At 40.2% G+C, this 23,394-nt stretch overlaps 1 long non-coding RNA gene across 1 annotated transcript; it reads right to left on the bottom strand.

Annotated features, from left to right (window-relative positions):
- Positions 1–247: 247 nt before the first annotated feature.
- LOC110503605 lies at positions 248–23,373 on the bottom strand. The gene is made up of 3 exons (XR_002470496.2): positions 23,020–23,373; positions 6,812–6,969; positions 248–1,569 (listed from the first exon to the last, which is right to left on the bottom strand). It is a non-coding gene; the product is annotated as an uncharacterized LOC110503605 (long non-coding RNA).
- Positions 23,374–23,394: the final 21 nt, after the last annotated feature.

Genomic DNA, 23,394 nt, shown 5'->3' with positions numbered 1-23,394 from the left:
TATGAGACTCGAAATTGAGCTCAGGTGCATCCTGTTTCCATTGATCATCCTTGAGATGTTTCTACAACTTGATTGGAGTCCACCTGTGGTAAATTCAATTGATTGGTCATGATTTGGAAAGGCACACACCTGTCTATATAAGGTCCCACAGTTGACAGTGCATGTCAGAGCAAAAACCAAGCCATGAGGTCAAAGGAATTGTCCGTAGAGCTCAGAGACAGGATTGTGTCGAGGCACAGATCTGGGGAAGAGTACCAAAAAAATGTATGCAATTTAAGGTCTCCAAGAACACAGTGGCCTCCATCATTCTTAAATGGAAGAAGTTTGGAACCACCAACACACTTCCTAGAGCTACCCGCCCGGCCAACGCCCGGCCAAACAGAGCAATCGGGGGAGAAGGGCCCTGGTCAGGGAGACTTTGTTGAAGCACCTTTTTGGTCTGTAATCACTGCCAAAGGTGCTTCAACAAAGTACTGAATAAAGGGTATGAATACTTATAGAAATGCGATATTTCCATTTTTTTAAATTGTTTTTTTAAATAAAAAAAACTGTGTTTGCTTTGTCATTATAGGGTATTTTGTGTAGACTGAAGGAAAAACACAAACGTAATACATTTTATAATAAGGATGTAACGTAACAAAATGTGGAAAAAGTCAAGGAGTCTGAATCCTTTCCGAATGCACTTGGTTAGGGTTAGGGTAAGTGTACACTTGCGTAATGAAGGGCATTGACCCGATATCTGAGAAAAGAGCTTCAGCTTTGTTTTCACTATCTGGTCTAAATGCTGATATTGATGGGGAGGGATAGGTTTCCCTTGAAATGGACAGATAGTCAATTAATCTAGTCCAGCCCTCATCAACTAAGAGACTGGCAGCATGGATCATTGAGCACGATTGGTGCTTCACAAAGTGATTGGACCAGTGGCTTTGTCTGGGTTGGTTTGGCGGCAGGAAGAAAAGGCACCAAAAAAACAAACAAACAAAAACATTTGTGTTCACTTGTGATTTGTTATGAAAGACAGTGATCTGGAAGAGCAAATAATATCAACATCAACGCCAACATGAGTTATTCTGCCAGAACATTCCCCTCCGAAGATAACGCTACACAAAAACATCTCTAGCCCTCTAAAGCCACAGGATATTGTCATATCCTTCAACATACAGTACAATATACAGCATTTGAGCTCACATTCCAACATACAACATACCAAGCATCACCCCAATGCAATTTTTTTTCAATTTTTTTTCTATTGCGTTTTGTCATATTGACACCTAAAACACTTTTTAAATAAACCTCAACCTTTCTGTTCAGCCTCATTTTGAACAGATTGAAATGATTAGCATCAACAACAGACTAAGTTTAACTCACAATGAGAGATGACAAAAAAATGCAACAAAATTTACGATTTGTTTGTGGTCGCAGCACAAGGAGAGGCATGGAATGAACGGGGGAGTTTAGTGGATAAAGAAATTGTTAGATAAAGTCTGGTTTCGGGGCCCGCTTCTACTTCCTGTGGTCTCTGTGTCCCCTACTGCTGATCCAGCCAGTCCAAGAGAGTGCCGCAGTGTCCTGAAAGGAAAAAAACATTGCTACAGTTATATAGTGAACATACTGACACCCTATACTAAACTTATATACAGTACAGTTATGTAGTGAACCTACTGACACCCTATACTAAACATGTACAAGTAATGAGGTTCAGCCAAAAGGTAGGGCATAGTAATAATCACAAAAATACAGCCGAGACCACAGTCCAATAAACGTATGTTAACCTAACCAAGTGGGGAAGTGGAATTGGTTCCTTCACTGAACCTGCTCCTCTGACCAACACAACTAAATCAAGTATCCTGTGACGGCAGGCTTTCCGTTAAGCAGTCAATTAAGTGATAATGCAATCGAAGCCGGTGTTTGGAGCATATACAGTACTGGCACGGGTGTTGTTAGGCCCGAGACGAAGTCCAACCGTGCCAATATATCCTCCAAATGCCGGCTTCGGGGGCATTATCACTTTTACACAACGGGTTACCAACATATTCAAATAATGATTGCCATATTATAATTAGAAATGTTATTTTGCTCAATTTAATCATACTATATTTCATCCTTCCACAATATATACAGTTGAAGTTGGAAGCATACATACACTTAGGTTGGGGTCATTAAAACTCGTTTTCAACCACTCCACAAATTTCTTGTTAACAAACTATAGTTTAGGCAAGTCGGTTAGGACATCTACTTTGTGTGATACAGTGAATTATAAGTGAAATAATCTGTCTGTAAACAATTGTTGGAAGAATTACTTGTGTCATGCACAAAGTAGATGACACAAGTAATTCTTCCAACAATTGTTTACAGAGAGATTATTTAACTTATAGTTCACTGTATCACAATTCTTGTGGGTCAGACGTTTACATACACAAAGTTAGTTGTCTGTGGCTTTAAACAGCTTGGATAATTCCAGAAAATTATGTCATGGCTTTAGAAGCTTCTGATAGGCTAATTGACATAATTTGAGTCAATTGGATGTGTACCTGTGGATTTATTTCAAGGCCTACCTTCAAACTCAGAGCCTCTTTGCTTGACATAATGGGAAAATCAAAATAAATCAGCCAAGACCTTAGAAAGACAATTGTAGATATCCACAAGTCTGGTTCATCCTTGGGAGCAATCTCCAAATGCCTGAAGGTACCATATTCATCTGTATAAACAATAGTACGCAAGTATAAACACCATAGGACCACGCAGCTGTCATACCGCTCAGGAGGGAGACACGTTCTGTCTCCTAGAGATGAACGTACTTTGGTGCGAAAAGTGCAAATCAATCCCAGAACAACAGTAAATGATCTTGTGAAAATGCTGGAGGAAACAGCTACAAAAGTATCTATATCCAGTAAAACGAGTCCTATATCAACATAACTTCAAAGGCAGCTCAGCAAGGAAGAAGCCACTACGGTTTGCCACTGCACATGGGGACAAAGATCGTACTTTTTGTAGAAATATCCTCTGGTCTGATGAAACAAAAATAGAACTGTTTGGCCATAATGACCATCGTTATGGGGGGATGCTTGCAAGCCGAAGAACACCATCCCAACCGTGAAGCACAGGGGTGGCAGGATCATGTTGTGGGTGTGCTTTGCTGCAGGAGGGACTGATGCACTTCACAAAATAGATGGCATCATGAGGCAGGATAATTATGTGGATATATTGAAGCAACATCTCAAGACATCAGTCAGGAAGTTAAAGCTTGGTCGCAAATGGGTCTTCCAAATAGACAATTACCCCAAGCATACTTGGCTTAATGACATCAAAGTCAAGGTATTGGAGTGGCCATCACAAAACCCTGATCTCAATCCTATAGAACATTTGTGGGCAGAACTGAAAAAGCATTTGGAGCAAAGAGGCCTACAAACCTGACTCAGTTACACCAACTCTGTCAGGAGGAATGGACCAAAATTCACCCAACTTATTGTGGAAGGCTACCCAAAACGTTTGACTCAAGTTAAACAATTTAAAGGCAATGCTACCAAATACTAATTGAGTGTATGTACACTTCTGATGCACTGGGAATGTGATGAAAGAAATAAAAGCTGAAATAAATCATTCTCTCTACTATTATTCTGATATTTCACATTCTTAAAATAAAGTGGTGATCCTAACTGACCTAAAACAGGGATTTTTTTTACTAGGATTAAATGTCAGGAATTGTGAAAAACGGAGTTTAAATGTATTTGGCTAAGATGTATGTAAAACTTCCGACTTCAACTGTAGTCTCGACACAAATCTAGGGTTGCTAGATTTGTTCGTTCTATCGGTTCGGTTGCTAGAGACGCGACCCAGTCATTCAGTCTTTTTGTTTTGTATCTATGGACGTGACCCAGTCATTTGTTCTAAATGTTCCATTGCCATACTGGCTGGCAATGTTATTATCCCTTGCTTGCTAGCTAGTCAACTAAAAAAAGTGCAGCAAGAATATCAGCCTAGTAGCTGCATTTACATTTGTTTAAGCTGTTTTCTAGTGAATTTATTTGGATACATCCATAACAATGAGTTAATGAGGCGCAATTTCACCTGGCATTGAAAAAGTGCTCACTAGTCAGGATACTGATGTTCAGAGGAGCTAGCCAACAACACAGCTAACAAAATCAATTGAAACTGAAGCTAGAAAGACTGCAAACTAGCTGCACTTCGTTTCATTTGACCTTTTTTCAATTTACATTTATTTGTATATATCCATAAAAATGACGCCAGCTGATTCATGATTTTGACTGGCTGAGAAATGCTGCCTGCTTGTCTGTCTTGTCCCGACACGTTCATCACTATGGGACAAATTTTTATATTGAAACAATGTTGCAAATGTTGGAGAGACAGACAAAAATGTTTATACAAATTCTCTACTGTTGAAAATGATATATTAGTCTAAAAGAAATGTGAGATAATGTCTAGATGCTTTTATAATGAAGATCAAGTTTATAAATTCCCTGAAAGGCTGATGAGACAGTGGATTGCGCAGTCAGTTGGAACAGAGTGAATAGGCATTTTAAAGTCATTGATTTAGCCGGTGGTAACCTGTGGAATAGACACCGGCTGGAATGCGGTTTTAACCAATCAGCATTCAGGATTCGACCCACCCCTTGCATAAAGTGGTGTACATTCTGTGGCCTTTGGGTACACACAGTAAATAACTGCAAACAGCCAGCAGAGGGATAATTAGAGCATGTGCATTGCCAATAAAAGTCTGCAGTGAGGGAGATATACAAACACAGGCCCACCGCTCAGTACACAGCTGCATCCAGGCAGCCAGCAGAATCGGAGCATCACTCATCCTCCATACACAAACCACCCTCTTAATGGAACCACTGAATAGACTTATTATCCTATCTCGTGGTGATACAAGAACATGACTCCTTCATGAGGTTAAAAGGACACATCCTGGCAGTCGTGTGAGAAATGTGGAGTGTGTTAAAGGTGATTATGATGTCACACTCATAAGTTATTCTGGACACGGTGGTAGGCATGCAAGGTTTACCTAGCAGCCTGTTGGTCAAGACATGCGTGCCTGTGTCACTGGACCATTTTAGTGCACCTGAATTACTTTAGCGGCACTGTGGCCTGCAACGCAGTCTCAATCCGCCAAGCACAGCAACCTCAACAAGAAAGCATTTTCACCATAAAATGGGAGAGGTTTTTGTCCGTCTGAAATCTGCAATACAGCAGGCTCACAAGAGAATCATATTTGAATACAGGAAGTACTAATCAGCAGTACATTCTAAAGGTGGAGGAAGAGACACTGCCGCTGGTCTGCGCTCTGACAGTCTTGGATAAGATCCAAAATCCCCTGAAAAGGAAGAGCCCCAGCTCCCATGGGGCAATTCCCTCACTATCCGCAGAGGGGTGCAATAGATTCTCACCTTCTATCCCAACTGTATAACTTTAGAGGTCAAAGCATAGATGCAACATTTTTGTCAGGGTTAGTAATAATGTGCTCTGGAGCTGTGCAGGCATTGGATTCGTTTAATTGCTTTCTAGAATGATTTCCCTGTACTGTGTGGCACATTTTCTTGTCACCCCTAATCTAATATTTTTGAGGTATTGTGCTATTATCATCATCTTGCAGTCAGTTGAATTGCCATTTTGCAGATTTGTACGGTCTTATTGAGCTCATTTCCAAGTTTTACACATCTTGTGAACACTGAAACGCTAAATTGCTCAGAAATATACATGAGTGGGTGTAAAAGCCGTATATGCAAGTCATTTGGCACCTTTCTCCTCCCAGACTGGCTGTGGTTACAGTGCCAGCACCAGACATACATCACTCCTGTCAATTGTCAGATGTGTCCTTGGATTTCAGTAAGGCAGCATTTGAGGTCTATGGAGACTTTTCCGCACAGGGAGTCAATGCTTATGTCAACGGTGCTGTCCCTTATAATAGCTATGTCCTTTCTTTGGTGCCAGTGACCTCTCCATCTTTTAATCCCCCAAATGCAAAAGGAAGACATATTCAGAGCAAAATCATTGGTAAAAATATTGTGCACGAATAGCTACTGTACAGGTATGCATCCATTTCATTGCGTTTGAACGAGAGGGCTTTATATAATATTTGGTTGATCCAGGGAAGGTTCAAATAATGTTAGTCTACCCATTGTTTGGATGGGTATCTTCTGAAGATCTAAAAATAGATTCTGTAGAAGATCTGAAAACATGTCAAGTGTAAACATGTCCATCATGGCCAGGAGCATGGAGCAGACATGAGTCTATCCAGTAGCATTGGTGCTCTTTCTGTCTGTCTGCTCCCTGTTGAGAGGTCTGTGAGGTGGATGCACATACACAGACAGGCGTAATCAGAGCCTGTTAAAACCCTATTGTAGAGATAGGAGAGCTGCCTCTGGTTTGGTTTTTCTGCCATGGGCCTCAGTGGGAGGCTCGCTGCGTGACTTCCCAAAGTTCCTCCTCCAGGCAAAATGGAAATCAAACTGACTAAGTGCACCCGGAAGACAAATTAATGCGCATTAAAGCAAGTCAATGAAATGTGAATCTCATTCTTATCACAGGGAGAGGTGTATGTAGAGGCGCTGGACTACTAATAGGACTGCCAGACCATATAACATTATTTACCATGTCTCTCTCTCTAGCATACGTTATCTATCTCAATCTGAAGCAGTCAAAAACTAGGGTCAGTTGTCTGAGTGCACTTTGGCATCGCCTCCTCCTGTACAGAAATAAGGTTATCACTGGCCATTTCTGTATAGTGTTACCTTTCGGTTTTCACTTTAAGTGCTGTGTTAGCATGCTGTGCTCATACGGCGAGCCTCACCTTCCTTGAGATTTTCTTAAGCGATGCCTTCCGTGTGCACCAGTACTCTGCACTCAGATTAGTCAAGATCCAGCAAGGTGCAATATTCTGGTCCATTGTGGCCTTGAGTGATGATGAAGCTGTTGAGTGAGAATAAAAAGATTCTTGGGACCTGGGACCTGTGGGTCAGAGAAAAATGGAGGATCAATCAAGATCATATAATGCACACGGAAATTGTTGAGAGCCAGTGTGATACTTTTAAAAATGCATTTCCACTCATCATCTAAAGTCTCAGAATGAGCGACTGAGGTAATGGACCTCTGATCAATGGAGATACAAGAGATGTGAGTAATGGAATGGAGAGTGGTTGCTATATGCTGTGAGGCAGCTCCCTCTACAGTTCTCTCTACACAGTACACGAGATAGTGACGTGACAGAAGCCTAAACAAGGACTGTTATCATTCCCTCAACTCATATTTATTTACATGAGTGATTCAACAGAGATTCCACTTGTTTCTTTCATATTGGTTGACTTACAATAGAACCCAATATTTATTTGTACATATATTTGACCAGGGGTTTCATTCAAACTCTGCGTGACTGTCTGAGCTTTAGCTCGGGGTTAAGATTGGTGTTCTGTATATCCTGCATGAGGTCAGCGTGCCAAGTTTGCTCTTTACACCCATTCTAATAAACACCCATCTGTTTTTAAACGATCTGGAGATAAGACGCATTACAAAATGATTCAGCTTCAGTCTATTTTGGAAGTCTGAAGAAGTCCGTTGGGTTTACTGTCCCTAATTCTGCCTAGACAGAATCACAAAGTCTACATGGAAATTCAGAACAACTGGAGATTTAAAAAGACCATAGAGCAACGTATGTTACTTTCTAATAAATAACACAAAAAAATACTGTTGAAGTACATTGTAATCTGCAATGTACTGTGTTACGGATATAGGTATCCTGTGTGTGTGTGTGTGTGTGTGTGTGTGTGTGTATCCTGTGTTCTTTTCTCTCCTTCTCCCCTCACAGGTGAGAATCATCACTCCCCAATCAGTCACCAATCAATCATCAATCAGAAGACACACCTCCTCCTGTTTCCTACCCAATCACAGTTCCTTTCCCTTGGTTTAAAAACCCTGTCAATTGTTTACTCTGGAGCTCAATCTCTCTGTAAATGCCACATGTCTGTAGATCGCGCTGGTTTACACTCTCCTACTATGTCTCTATCGCGCTTTATGTATTGAGCTATCTTTTGTTTGAGCACCTCCATATCACTTTGTCCTCACCTGTGAGTATTGTTTTTGGTGTTTGTTTGCTGGTGGGAAAAGGGGGAACCAAGACAAGTCGCCCATGGGCATACACTACCCGTAGGTAAACTTTGTTAACACTAGTTAGAACTGGGCGGACCACCCACTGTATTTTTGGTTGGTTAGTTAGCTGTTGTTGAAATAGGCCAGTCTAGCTTAGGAGTGTTTTGGATGCTTATTGTTTCTTTCCTTGGATCCAGCCCCCCCCCCCCCCATTACCGTGTGTTTTCTAATAAACGTGTTTCACGGTAATTTAGTTGTCTGGTTATTTCGTTTTCACTATTATTTGCATGAGTTATGTTACGGGTCTCGTTACCATCTCCCCTAGACTGTAGGGCCAAAAGGGATTCGTAACATACTGTTTACTGCATGTAGGCCTACCGCACTACATGGACAGATAAACCCCCAACACAATGCAATGTAACCAGTCCTATAGGATATTCATAAAACATCAGTCCATGTTTGCCCTCTAGTGTAGTTTTGTTGTGCTGCAACAGGCACCGTATAGAAACCGAGACACCTCATTGGTTTTTCGGGGGGGGGGGGACAAGCGGGAGTGTTGGAGGGGGGTTTTATTGAAGGAAAGATTCACCCATTTTAAATGTTGGAGCGACGTTCTATCGATTCCCGGGGTAACTTCATATTTCCATGTGTACATGAGCAATTCACCATTCAAGCAGGCAGAAAATGATCACATGATGATCTGATCATATGACGCAAAACTTGTCATACCGGCTTTATTTCTGCCTGCTTGAACGGCGAATAGCTCAGACACATGAAATTACCTCGGGAATTGATAGCACATCACTCAGATATGCACAAATATGATAACATTCAATATGGGTGAATATTTCTGTTAAGTAGACCTGAGCTTGGACACACCTACTCAATCCAAGGTTTTGTAGAATAATAGTGAAGACATCAAAACTATGAAATAACACATGGAATCATGTAGTAACCAAAAAAGTGCAAAACAAATCAAAATATATTTTAGATTATTCAAAGTAGCCACCTTGATAGTAGCTTTGCACACTCTTGGCATTCTCTCAACAAGCTTCACCTGGAATGCTTTTCCAACAGTCTTGACAGAGTTCTCACATATGCTGAGCATTTGTTGTTGTTGTTGCATTCTAAATAAATCAGTGTCACCAGCAAAAAAAATAATACATCGCACCTCCTCCTCCATGCTTAATGTTGTGGGAAAGTAACTTTTCTAATAACCAAAGGAGAACCATTAGGGAACAGCAGTTCTGAGAACGTTCAATTAACCCAATAAAACATATTTTGGTGTGTTAGAGAACATTTACAGTGCATTCAGAAAGTATTCAGACCCCTTCACTTTCCACATTTTGTTACGTTACAGACTTGTTCTAAAATGGGATGAAATGTTTTTTTCCCCCTCAATCTTAACACAATAACCCATAATGACAAAGAAAAATTGTTTTTTAGAAATATCACATTTACATAAGAATTCAGACCCTTTACTCAGTACTTTGTTGAAGCACCTTTGGCAGAGATTACAAACTCAAGTCTTCTTGGGTGTGACGCTACAAGCTTGGCACACCTGTACTTAGGGAGTTCCTCCCATTATTCTCTGCAGATCCTCTCAGGCTCTGTCAGGTTGGATGGGGAGTGTCGCTGCACAGCTATTTTCAGGTCTCCCCAGAGATGTTAAATTGGGTTCAAGTCCAGGCTCTGGCTGGGCCACTCAAGCACATTCAGAGATCTGTCCCGAAGCCACTCCTGCTTTGTCTTGGCTGTGTGCTTAGAGTTGTTTTCCTGATGGAAGGTGAACCTTCGCCCCAGTCTGAGGTCCTGAGCACTCTGGAGCAGATTTTCATCAAGGATCTCTCTGTACTTTCCTTCATTCATCTTTTCCTCAATCCTGACTAGTCTCCCAGTCCCTGTTGCTGAAATAAATCCCCACAATAAATTCCCACAGCATGATTGGTGGAGTGCTGAGAGATGGTTGTCCTTCTGGAAGGTTCTCCCACCTCTACAGAGGAACTCTGGAGCTCTGTCAGAGTGACCATCGAGTTCTTGGTCACCTCCCAGACCAAGGCCCTTCTCCCCCCGATTGCTCAGTTTAGCAAGGAAGGCTAGCTCTAAGAACAATCTTGATGGTTCCAAACTTTTTCCATTTAAGAATGATGGAGGCCACTGTGTTCTTGGGGACCTTCAATGCTGCAGACATTTTTTGGTACCCTTCCCCAGATCTGTGCCCCGACACAATACTGTCTCTGAGCTCTAGAGACAACTCCTTTGACCTCATATGCCTTGGTTTTTGCTCTGACATGCACTGTCAACTGTGGGACCTTATATAGGCAGGTTTGTGCCTTTCCAAATCATGTCCAATCAATTGAATTTACCACAGGTGGACCCCAATCAAGTTGTAGCAACGTCTCAAGGATGATCAATGGAAACACAATGCACCGGAGCTCAATTTCGAGCCTCATATCAACGGTCTGAATACTTATGTAAATTAGGTATTTCTAAACACCTGTTTTCGTTTTGTCATTATGGGGTATTGTGTGTAGATTGAGGGAAAACATTTATTTAATCAATTTTCGAATAAGGCTGTAACGTAACTAAATGTGGAAACAGGGAAAGGGTCTGAATACTTTTTGAATGCACTGTACATAACATTCCCCTGTAAAAACCCACCACACGCCAACCCCTCTTTTACGCTACTGCTACTCTCTGTTCATCATATACTGTATGCATAGTCACTTTAACCATATCTACAGTGCCTTGCGAAAGTATTCGGCCCCCTTGAACTTCGCGACCTTTTGCCACATTTCAGGCTTCAAACATAAAGATATAAAACTGTATTTTTTTGTGAAGAATCAACAACAATCATGAAGTGGAACGACATTTATTGGATATTTCAAACTTTTTTAACAAAAAGCCCTCAGCCCTCTTAAGTTAATACTTTGTAGCGCCACCTTTTGCTGCGATTACAGCTGTAAGTCGCTTGGGGTATGTCTCTATCAGTTTTGCACATCGAGAGACTGACATTTATTCCCATTCCTCCTTGCAAAACAGCTCGAGCTCAGTGAGGTTGTATGGAGAGCATTTGTGAACAGCAGTTTTCAGTTCTTTCCACAGATTCTCGATTGGATTCAGGTCTGGACTTTGACTTGGCCATTCTAACACCTGGATATGTTTATTTTTGAACCATTCCATTGTAGATTTTGCTTTATGTTTTGGATCATTGTCTTGTTGGAAGACAAATCTCCGTCCCAGTCTCAGGTCTTTTGCAGACTCCATCAGGTTTTCTTCCAGAATGGTCCTGTATTTGGCTCCATCCATCTTCCCATCAATTTTAACCATCTTCCCTGTCCCTGCTGAAGAAAAGCAGACCCAAACCATGATGCTGCCACCACCATGTTTGACAGTGGGGATGGTGTGTTCAGGGTGATGAGCTGTGTTGCTTTTACGCCAAACATAACGTTTTGCATTGTTGCCAAAAAGTTCAATTTTGCTTTCATCTGACCAGAGCACCTTCTTCCACATGTTTGGTGTGTCTCCCAGGTGGCTTGTGGCAAACTTTAAATGACACTTTTTATGGATATCTTTAAGAAATGGCTTTCTTCTTGCCACTTTTCCATAAAGGCCAGATTTGTGCAATATACGACTGATTGTTGTCCTATGGACAGAGTCTCCCACCTCAGCTGTAGATCTCTGCAGTTCATCCAGAGTGATCATGGGCCTCTTGGCTGCATCTCTGATCAGTCTTCCCCTTGTATGAGCCTAAAGTTTAGAGGGACGGCCAGGTCTTGGTAGATTTGCAGTGGTCTGATACTCCTTCCATTTCAATATTATCGCTTGCACAGTGCTCCTTGGGATGTTTAAAGCTTGGGAAATATTTTTGTATCCAAATCCGGCTTTAAACTTCTTCACAACAGTATCTCGGACCGGCCTGGTGTGTTCCTTGTTCTTCATGATGCTCTCTGCGCTTTTAACGGACCTCTGAGACTATCACAGTGCGTGTGCATTTATACGGAGACTTGATTACACAAAGGTGGATTGTATTTATCATCATTAGTCATTTAGGTCAACATTGGATCATTCAGAGATCCTCACTGAACTTCTGGAGAGAGTTTGCTGTACTGAAAGTAAAGGGGCTGAATAATTTTGCACGCCCAATTTTTCAGTTTTTGATTTTAAAAAAAAGTTTGAAATATCCAATAAATGTCGTTCCACTTCATGATTGTGTCCCACTTGTTGTTGATTCTTCACAAAAAATACAGTTTTATATCTTTATGTTTGAAGCCTGAAATGTGGCAAAAGGTCACAAAGTTCAAGGGGGCCGAATACTTTCGCAAGGCACTGTACATACTACCTCAATCAGCCCGACTAACCGGTGTCTGTATGTAGCCTCACTATTATAGCCTCGCTACTGTTATTTTTCACTGTCTTTTTACTGTTTTTATTTCTTTACTTACCTATTGTTCACCTAATACCTTTTTTGCACTATTGGTTAGAGCCTGTACACGTGACAAATACACTTTGTTTTGATTTCATTTGTTTGGTTGTTTGAAAAATAGCCTTCTCCTAACGTTCTGGGAACCTTGCATGTGTTTCTTAGGGCTAGGTGAGGGCATGGTTTTCCAATGGTTATTTTTCATACAACCTTCACACAACTTTCTTGGAATGGTTCAGAGTAGATGCTTGGCTTTGGATTATTCTCATCACATTTAACTTGACCCCCAAATGTTTTATTTTCTTGTTATTTCATTACTTTAACAGAACATTTCCTTAATAGGTTTACAATTTTAGTAATGTTATGGTAAATGTTCTCCAACTGGTTTGGCATTGGGAATGTTCTCAAAAAGTTCAGACAACGTTAAGAAATAGCAATCTTCTGTGGGAATGTCAGTAATTCAGCATTACATTTCATACAGGTTTGCTCATGGTTCTAAAGTCATGTTCTCAAGTTGTCCCAAGAACGTTAAGAAACAACATTCTTCTGTGGGAATTTCAGTACTTCAGCAAAACGTTTCCTTCAGGTTTCCTCATGCTTGTTTTTAAAGTCATGTTCTCAAATTGTTCGAGAACGTTAAAACCTCTCTGGGATATGTGGGACGGTAGCGTCCCACCTCGCCAACAGCCAGTGAAAGTGCAGGGCTCCAAATTCAAAACATCAAAAATCTCATAATTAAAATTCCTCAAGCATACAAGTAGTTTACACAATTTTAAAGATAAAATTCTCGTTAATCCAGCTACAGTGTCTGATTTAAAAAATGCTTTACAGAGAAAGCACCACAAATGATTATGTTAGGTCACCACCAACTCACAGAAAAACACAGCCATTTTTCCAGCCAAAGAGAGGAGTCACAAAAAGCACAAAGAGGTCAAATTAATCACAAACCTTGGATGATCTTCATCAGATGACACTCATAGGACTTCATGTTACACAATACATGTATGTTTTGTTCGCTAAAGTGCATATTTATATCAAAAAATCTAATTTTACATTGGCGCGTTATGTTCAGTAGTTCTAAAACATGCGGTGATTGTGCAGAGAGCCACATCTATTTACAGAAATACTCATTATAAATGTTGATGAAAATACAACTGTTATACATGGAATTAGAGATATACTTCTCCGTAATGCAACCGCTGTGTCAGATTTCAAAAAAACTTTACGAAAAAGTAAACCATGCAATAATCTGAGAACAGCTTTCAGACAACAAAGCTGCCAAAAAGATATCCGCCGTATTGGGTAGTCAACATTAGTCATAAATAGTATTATAAATATTCACTTACCTTTGATGATCTTCATCAGAATGCACTCCCAGGAATCGCAGTTCCACAATAAATGTTTGTTTTGTTCGATAGTGTCCATCATTATGTCCAAATAGCTTCTTTTGTTAGGGTGTTTGGTAAACAATTCCAAAAGCGCGTTCAGGTCCCGTTAAACGTCGGACGAAATGTTCAAAAAGTTCAGTTACAGCCCGTAGAAACTTGTCAAACTAAGTATAGAATCAATCTTTAGGATGTTTTTAACATAAATCATCAATAAGGTTCCAACCGGAGAATTCCATTGTCTGTAGAAAAGCAATAGAATGAGAGCTAAATCTCTCGTGACCGCGCCTCAGAGCCTGTGGCACTCTGCCAGACACCTGGCTCAAACAGCCCTTATGAGCCCCCACTTCACAGTAGAATCCTCAAACAAAGTTCTAAAGATGGTTGACATCTAGTGGAAGCCTTAGGAAGTGCAACATAACGAATATCCCACTATCTCTACAATAGGGGCTGAGTTAAAAAAACTACAAGCCTCAGATTTCCCACTTCCTGATTTCTTCTCAGGTTTTTGCCTGCCATATGAGTTCTGTTATACTCACAGAGATCATTCAAACAGTTTTAGAAACGTCAGCGTGTTTCCTATCCAATAGTACTAATAACATGCATATATATTAGCGTAGCGGGTAGTTTACTCTGGGCACCTTATTCATCCAAGCTACTCAATACTGCCCCCCTGTCACCAAGAAGCTTTTAAGAAAACTTTCCATAAAAACTACAATCATTTTCTGGTAACATTCAGAAAACGTTGTGAGAATCTTATTTAAATAAAAAAAAAACATATACATTCTGTTGTTGGCATCAATAAAACTCTGTATCTTCTATATTGTTAAGTGTGTTCAGGTGTGTTGGCCAAGCCCACTAATTCACCACACCTGATCTTAATGAGGGCTTGTTTCCTTTGAAATGGGCTCTGCTTGAATAGACTGAAATCAACAGTTTTGTTTTGCTACATCCTAGTTTTTGCTAGCTCTATCCTGGTGGCTCAGTGAACTAATTCCAAGAATGAAAATTATAGGTTCGAATCTCACTGATGCCGTGTCACAATTAAAAATGAATGTGTTCGCATGATTAAATCCTAAGGAAATGAATTTCCATATGTCCTATCTGTGCATTGAGTTAAAATAAAAGTTCACACAAAATAAGATAGCAGTGTAATTAAGTCTTATTGAAACAAAAACTGTTCTCAGAGCGTTAATAAAACCTCCAAGGAAAACTTTCAAGGAACCAGAGTAAAACATTATCGAAACCTCCCTGCAACCTAAAAATAAATGTTTGCAGAACAGGATAAATGCTCGCTTCTATTCTCAGAATGTTTAAAAACGTTTCGTTTTACCGGTCATGAAATGCATGGCTTCGTTCCCACACCCAAAGTGAAACCAAAAACTAACATTCCCACAACTTCCAAGGACCAAATGTGCTAGATGGGTACTCTCGGAAATCCCAGACCTAGCTGGAATATTACGAGAGGCAACCCATCTGACTAAAATAACTATTATGACATCCTCACTGTGTACTGATCATCTCTGTTGTCAACTGCTGGAGATGTCTTAGGGCAGGGGTGTCAAAGTCAAATGGACGGAGGGCCAAATAAAAAAATCAGCTACAAGACGAGGGCCGGACTGTTCGAATGTTCATTGAAAAATTTTTAAATGACGCATATAGTCTAGTGAACCTAATTGAACCTACTGAAAACCTAACAAATATATTACAATATGATCAGATAAATAAAGCAATATTTTCTTATGGCTCTGTCAGTAATCTTTAATTTTCAACAGACACAAAAGACAAATTTCCTTTATATAAATATCCCCATAACATGAACATTAAATGAAAGAAACCGGTATTCAAGGCACCATCAGTAGACTATATTTTCTATTTTAGCAAAAGTGGGCTAAATTTACTTCAAAGAAAAAACAATAATAGCAATTTTCTATCATCCACTCAACTGAAATATTTTTAAAATATAATTGGATTGAAATACAAAAAAATAAAGTGCAAAAATCTATTAATCAAAAACAACACTTTGTTTAAGGAGAAGTAACATGCAGTGAAAACAAATATTAAATTTTAACTTTTAAACTTGAACTGAGTAAAAACTCTAAATATGTGATTGCACAGTAATGTTCACTTGTTTGAGGTTGAGGGTGATACTTGGTGGTGTCCCATCTTTTCCACAAGTTCATCAATGTTCGGGGTAAGGCTCTGAGCTGAAGAAATCCTCAGAATTGAGTGGAGGTGTTCAGCAGTAAGTCGACTTCTGTGTGATGTTTTGTTCAGGTTCATCAAAGAAAACAGTTGTTCACACAGGTATGTGCTGCCAAACATAGACAACGTTTGAGCAGCCTGGATGCGCAGCTGGGGCATTGTGCCGGGGAGGAAACGGGCGAACTCCGCAGCACCCACTGCCGCATATTTTGCCCTCAGTGCATCATTGCATTGGAGGTCAATCAACTCCATTTGGAGGTTTGGTGGTGAGCTTTCCACGTCAACAGCAAATGGGTTACCGAGCAGTTCCAACCTGCTTTTTTGTGCTTCAAAGTCAGCAAATCGGCGTCGAAAGTCAGCGGCAAGCATACCTATTTTATCAGCCAACTGTGTGCTCGGGAACGCACTGGTAGAGAGCTTCTCTTTCATGGTCTGGCAGCTGGGAAAGTGGCTCAAATTTTCTTTCCGCATCTGCGTCTCCCACAGAGTCAGTTTGGTTTTAAATGCCTTCACTGTACTGTACATATCAGAGATGACACGATCCCGACCCTGCAGCTGCAAGTTTATTGCATTCAGATGACTCGTAATGTCACACAGAAAAGCCATTTCACACAGAAACATTTCGTCTCGGAGTTGTGTTGTGTCTTTCCCTTTGCTGTCCAAGAACAGACAAATCTCCTCACGAAGCTCGAAACATCTTTGAAGCACCTTTCCCTGGCTTAGCCATCGCACCTCTGTGTGATAAGGCAAATCACCATGCTCCGTTTCTAACTCCGTCAGAAATGCCTTGAACTGGCGGTGATTCAAACCTTTGGCTCTGATAAAGTTAACTGTGCGCGTGATGATGCTCATTACATGCTCCATTTTCAAGGCTTTACCGCACAACGCTTCCTGGTGTATGATACAATGATAAGCTGTCAGCTCACCTGTCGCGTTTTCCTCTTGCATCTTTTCCCGTATCTTCGCCACCAGTCCGCTCCTGTGTCCACACATCGCAGGTGCTCCGTCGGTTGTCAAACCCACGAGTTTTTCCCAAGGCAGCTCCATCTCATTTACACATCTTGACACCTCTTCATACAAATCATGCCCCGTAGTTGTGCCATGCATAGGACGTAAAGCCAAAAACTCCTCTGTCACGCTTAGGTTGGAGTCCACTCCGCGGATGAAAATTGACAACTGGGCAATGTCAGAAATGTCGGTGCTCTCATCCACAGCCAAGGAATATGCAATAAAATCTTTTCCCTTTTTCACAAGCTGCTCTTTTAGATTGATGGACAACTGGTCTACTCTCTCGGCAATGGTGTTTCTGCTCAGACTCACATTTAAAAAGAGTTGCCTTTTTTCTGGGCAAACTTCGTCACAAACTTTAATCATGCAGTTTTTGATGAAATCCCCCTCCGTAAATGGCCGGGCTGATTTAGCGATCTCTTCTGCCAAAATAAAACTGGCCTTGACAGCAGCCTGGCCTTGTGATTTGGCTTTTTTGAACAGAGCCTGTCGAGATTTGAGGCCTCGTTTTAATTCCTCTGCCTTTTGTAGCCTTTGTTCCATGTCCATATTCTTGTTTTTGTCCGCGTGTTTCGTTTCATAATGTCGTCTCAGATTATACTCTTTCAGTACCGCCACACAGAAGACACACAGGTTTTCCAGCTACCTTCGTGAACATATACTCCGACTCCCACCTTGTTTGAAACCCCCGGTTCTCAGTATCCACCTTCCGTTTTGCCATTTTTGATGGGTATCTGAAAGTTAATTTTACTGTGATGCTGACGACTGCTGTGCCAATAAATATTGAAATGAAGCAGCCTACTGCTCGGTGCGTCACCTTTGCATTGTGGGAAATGTAGTATTGGTGCGTGTAAAAGATCTGCGGGCTGCCGGCTTGCTGCGGGCCGGTTCTAATAATAAATCAAGATCATCCCAGGGGCCGTAAAAAACCTTCTTGCGGGCCGGATGTGGCCCGCGGGCCTTGACTCTGACATATGTGTCTTAGGGCATTGCTATAGTTATATGGAAAGAGGGATAGACAGTCTGATTCTTCTTCCAGTATTGAGATTCAATGGAGTGATAAAGGCAAGTGCAATGTCACCCACCAGTGATAGGAAAATATAATCCGTGAAATCACCAATATTATTTGTAGACACATTGCTGGTTTGGCATTTTTGGGCCTATCAGGTATGACATGCAACCTTTCATAAAATGATATATAAATGTCTTGGAACATGTGGCCTTGATAAAATATAAGAGTACATTGGTAACTTCTAATTCGTAACAATAAATATTGCATTTTGCCTAATGGGCCCATTAACAGCTTAAAATTAAATATTTGTGCGTTCTGTTGCCTAAAGTCGAAGTAAAGATGCATCACAGATTATCCATTATATTGACCAGACGCTCTAGTGGCCGCTCTAACAATTCAAATAAATGTCTTCAAAAATGGAAGGCAGTCGGAGGAGACAAGATCAGGTGGGAACATTCTAACCAATGAGGGAGAAGACACGCGTGTGAACAACAGGCACAACGGTTTCCATTAGTTACCACAGTCAAAGTCAAAGATCTAGTGGCTATATCGTAAAAATCATGACAACTAAAATGTGCATTGTTCTGACTTGCCCAGTTAAATAAAGGTTAAAAAAGAAGATAAATGTAGAAATAGGCGGGGTTTAAGACTTTGTGGTAAATACTGACATCCAGGCACAACATCGATATAGGTTTTTTTCTCACAAAGTTTCCGTGATGTCACGCGTCCTACTTATGTCAGTACACTCGTAACAACGGAATTAACCATTTTTAACAAAGAAATCTAAATTTCCCAACTGGCTGATGATACTACTATTTTCTTAAGAGACAATGACCAGGTCGCCCATGCCCTTAATGCTATACATGCATTTTCTATTGCATCAGGATTCAAACTGAATGTTTCTAAATGTGAAATCTTATGTTTATTTGACTCTGATAATAAAGAAATAGAAAATATTCCTGTAAATGACAGTGTTAAATATTTAGGAATACATATGTCAAAAAACCACTTAGTCAGACAACATGTGAATTTCTCTCCTAAAATTAAGAAAACCAAAAATATATTTAAGAATTGGCTACAAAGAGATCTTTCTATACTTGGGAGAGTACTTCTGTCCAAGGCAGAGGGACTGTCTGGTTTTTGTGTACCCCTCATTATCTTTATTTGTAAATCCTGCTACTTGTAAAGAGATCAACAAGACCTTTCTTGACTTTATCTGGAAAAATAAGTCTCACAAACTAAAAAAGTCAGTCCTTTCTAATAAAAGAGCTGAAGGCAGTCTGGAAGTTTTGGATTTTGTGACATAAATTACACTTTCAAGATCAACTGGTTGAAAAGATGTTTGATCAATACTGATTCAATATGGTTCCAAATAATGTGTTTAATAAATTTGGAGGTCTTCAATTTTTACTGAAATGTAATTATATTCCTGAAAGATTACCTGTTAAATTAGCTAGGTTTCACAAACAAGTTTTAATGGCCTGGAAAATAGGTTTCCTGCACAATTTTTCCCCACACAAAGCTATTTTGTGGAGTAATTCAGACATAACTGTAAGGAATAAGTCATTGTTCTACCCCAGCAGGCATGAGAGGAATATTGACTTTATTCTTGATTTTTTCGACAACAAGGGTAATATTCTCACATATGAACAATTTATAACATTGAAAGAGTTTCCAATACCTTTCAGGGAGTTTATTTCTGTGATCAAAGTCGTTCCCAGTGGTCTAACTACACTAATGAAATCTCATCTTAGCTTTGGTAATGATCACAAAGTTTATCCAAAACTCAGATTGGAAGGCATGGGCTTACTTGAGAAATATTGTTGTAATAAATCTATAAGACAAATTCTTCATTCACAAAACTAACTTACACAGAGATGAACATTTTTCTGGAACATGCTTATTCCTGACATTGTCTGGAAAAATGCATGGTTAAGGCCTTACAAATATTGTATACCAAACAAAGTTAAGGAAGTGCACTTTAAATTTTACATAAGATATATCCATGTAATTCTATGATATCCAAATGTGTGGTGTAGTATCCGAGGAGGTATACCCCAGGGGATGGTAATAGAGTACGTGATGCAACGTTGGCTCCCTCTGTTGGGAATACGGGAGCTGGGCACCCCGACACGGACAGCTCTAAGTGGAGGTAATTAGAGGAAAGCGCCAACCAGCCGTGGAGGCCAAATAAAAGGAGCACGGTGGCACACCGAGAGGAGGGGGAAGAGACCGACACCAAGCAAAGGTAGAGAAGAAGGACCGAGCGAAACCTAAGTGATTTTCTTTGTTCTATTTGTTTTCTGTCTTAGTAAAGTTATTTTTGTGGACTAAAGCCTCCCTGTCTCTGTGTCAATCTCTGCACGCTCAACCCAACACCCCACGGTTTACCACAGTGGCTATTGATGATATCTGCGTTTTCTGTGAAAGAGGTGAGAATCTGTCTCACTTGTTCTTTGAATGTAAATTTGTGTCATAATTTTGGGAAAACCTTGCAAAATACTATTTACCATTATGAACACTCCTTCATGTCAGAAACATGGGTATATGTTACTATTGCAAGGATAACAAGACCATTGAAATGATTGTGATTAAAAAAAAAAATGTATTGTCAAATACTTAATACATGATTGAATGTAACTATTTTATTAAAACATTAACCCTAGTGAATAACGAATAACATTTTCCTGAATCATTACAGTAAGATTTTTGCACTAGAATTTAATATTTTTATTACTTGATATTTGTGTATGTTAGCATTTTCTTGTTAATACCTGCGTTCTGTTTTTGATGTAATGTCAATTGTTCTGTATTTTGAATTTAAAAAAAACTTGTTACAGAATCATTAAGAAACATAAATGTAATCTAATAAGCCACATGTAGCAAATAAACCATTATAGGTTTTGTCAACTAAATTCAACACTCCCTCATTGACCTCCATACAAAAACTACTCGCTTGTTGAGCGAAAAACACGACAAACTATACCTGCCAGAGAAAGATTTTCGACCAAGTTCTCCCTCACTTCGCCTCTTCTCTGGTTACATTCCATTCTCCACATTGAATCCTTCAAGTCTTCTATAATATCATGGCGGTCCACAAAGAACCATTTAAAGTGCATGCCACTACCTACTGTGTTGGAATGTACGATCAATCATGATTGGGCCAATTCTGTACTACCTTAAATACATTTTTGGGGAGAAATGTCCTGATGAAACAAAAATAGAACTGTTTGGCCATAATGACCATTATGTTTGGAGGAAAACGGGGGAGGCTTGCAAGCCCGAAGAACACCATCCCAACATTGGAACATGGGGGTGGCAGCATCATGTTGGGGTGCTTTGCTGAAGGAGGGACTGGTGCACTTCACAAAATAGATGGCATCATGAGGCAGGATAATTATGTGGATATATTGAAGCAACATCTCAAGACATCAGTCAGGAAGTTAAAGCTTGGTCGCAAATGGTTCTTCAAAATGGACATTGAACCCAAGCATACTTCCAGAGTTGTGGCAAAAAGGCTTAAGAACAACAAAGTCAAGGTATTGGAGTGGCCATCACAAAGCCCTGACCTCAATCCTATAGAAAAGCTGTGGGCAGAACTGAAAAAGTGTGTTTGCGAGCAAGGAGGCCTACAGACCTGATTTAGTTACACCAGCTCTGTCAGGAGGAATGGGCCAAAATTCACCCAACTTATTGTGGGAAGCTTGTGGAAGGCTACCCGCAACGTTTGACCCAAGTTTAACAATTTAAAGGCAATGCTGCCAAATACTAATTGTTTGTAAACTTCTGAACCACTGGGAATGTGGTGAAATAAAAAAAGCTGAAAAAAATCACTCTCTACTATTATTCTGACATTTCACATTCTTAAAATAGTGGTGATCCTAACTGACCTAAGCCAGGGTATTTTAACTAGGATTAAATGTCAGGAATTGTGAAAAACAGTGTAAATGTATTTGGCTACGGTGTATGTAAACTTCTGACTTCAACTGTAGTTCTACCAATCTGTTTTACAGCCTCTGCATATGATACATCATGACTGATCCTATTTCTGAGCCTCTCCAGCAACTCTCTGTACCTGGCATCCACCAAACGCTGCACTGTGTTCTCCCACACAATTACTGCACTTAACCTTCACATTTCTTCCACATTCACTGTAATCATGTGCACCTCCACACACATGTTATTTATTTTACATTGAGCAGCTACATGTCCCATTCTTTGGCATTTAAAACACTGCGGTGCATATGGGACAAATTCTCTAACATTGAAACTAAGGAATCCGATCTGTACTTTTCCTGGTAAGACTTTCTCAAAACCTCTGCATCACTGATAAGCTTTCACTTGTTTGACCCTCTTTCCTACTGATCAACCTTTTGGCCTCAATCACTCTGCCTCTCTTCACATTTTAATATCATCTTTGGGCATAGACATTAGGACCCCAGTGATGACTCCCCTCAATCTAGCATCAGCACCAGGGACATGGCTTCTTCTTCCCATTAAGTTTTTCCATTTTCAGAATCTTCTCTTGCTGAGCCTGGCTACCACACACTATTAACAATCTACCATTTCCAATGAACCAGGCTAATTTCACTTCACCTAATCTCGTTCTCTACAGCATTAGTTAGACTATAGGGTGTAAGTGAGACCGTGTGGTCTCATCAAACACGATCACCACTTTCCACTCCAACACATCATTACTCTTGATTCCTACATTGTCCCTCTTTATCATTTCTTTACTAGATGATCCACAGCTTTCTGTATCATGATCTCTCTTCTTTCCACTACCGATCATTCCGTGTGCTTGACCCTCATACTTCTGCTCCATGCCATCAGAACTGACACCCATATCGTTAGCATTCCACCACACCTTTCGCTTCACCAACCTTTTCTCCATTTCGTCTGCAGTACTAGCCGCCATTTCCATCCTCCAACCCTCTCGCCCCTCCAAGTTGTCAGTTCTAGTCGTTATATTTCTATGCATGTATTAATGAAGTGCCAGGTGCTCAGAAAAGACACCTTACTGCAATAATTATTCAGCATAGTAAACAAAACCAACAGTAGGCTTATACAATCGGCATTAACTTTAAATTAATGAGAGTTGTGGATATATCCTACGCTAAAGACATTTAATGTAGACAACATTTTTCATTTCAAATTTGATCAATGTATCTATTATTGTAAGCTATCTCGTGTCTATTACCAACCGCGTCCTCTCCCGGTTTCGAATGGTTGCATGTTCTGTGGTGAGGCTGTTGCTA

The sequence above is a fragment of the Oncorhynchus mykiss genome, chromosome 24, assembly GCF_013265735.2.
Source record: "Oncorhynchus mykiss isolate Arlee chromosome 24, USDA_OmykA_1.1, whole genome shotgun sequence".
NCBI lineage: Eukaryota > Metazoa > Chordata > Actinopteri > Salmoniformes > Salmonidae > Oncorhynchus > Oncorhynchus mykiss.
Note: the sequence above shows the minus strand (reverse complement) of the source record. Positions and strands in the feature narration are given on the sequence as shown.